The following is a 764-nucleotide window of genomic DNA, read 5'->3' as shown; positions in this document are numbered from 1 at the left end:
ATATTCCGGTAAAATATTAGATAAAATATTTCTCAAAATAAGATGGAATGGTCTCAGCTGGAAAGCATTTGATCACAGAGCGATGGGGTACAAAATAACATGAACTAGGAAAAGTTACCTCTAGGGATGCTAAACCACACATCTCTACACCCACTGAACTGTATGACAATATCAAATAATATCTCAGGTCAATCGCGACTCGGTACCAACGACAATAGTAGTAACAATAATAGTAATAAAATTGGCAAAAATAAAATAACCTCAACATTGAATGTATTGTTATAAACCTTTGTTGGTGACTTTCCTTCTTTTTATGTTGTTTACGTACACTCATACCCCATCCATGTGTATCTCTGTGTTTATAGTGTACGTAGGCAGGCAAGGCAAGAGTTGCTCACGTTTAATACAACTGGCCGTTCAAATGTGGTTATTCGAAGTTTATATTTCTTATTTCTTTACTACCCACAAGGGGCTACACACAGACAAACGGATTAAATCGATTATATCGACCCCAGTGCGTAACTGGTACTTATTTAATCGACCCCGAAAGGATGAAAGGCAAAGTCGACCTCCGCGGAATTTGAACTCAGAACGTAACGGCAGACAAACTACCGCTAACGTTTCTGCCAACTCACCGCCTTGTTTATATTTATAGAAGTTTATATTTCTGATGATCAAACTTGACACGATGTACATTGTATCCATTCTGATGGTCAGGAACGTATAATAGCCATCTCTCTCTCTCTCTCTCTCTCTCTCTCTCT

The sequence above is a fragment of the Octopus bimaculoides genome, chromosome 1 (genome assembly GCF_001194135.2).
Source record: "Octopus bimaculoides isolate UCB-OBI-ISO-001 chromosome 1, ASM119413v2, whole genome shotgun sequence".
Taxonomy (NCBI): domain Eukaryota; kingdom Metazoa; phylum Mollusca; class Cephalopoda; order Octopoda; family Octopodidae; genus Octopus; species Octopus bimaculoides.
The sequence above is the reverse complement of the archived record's forward strand: the minus strand, read 5'-3'. Positions refer to the sequence as shown.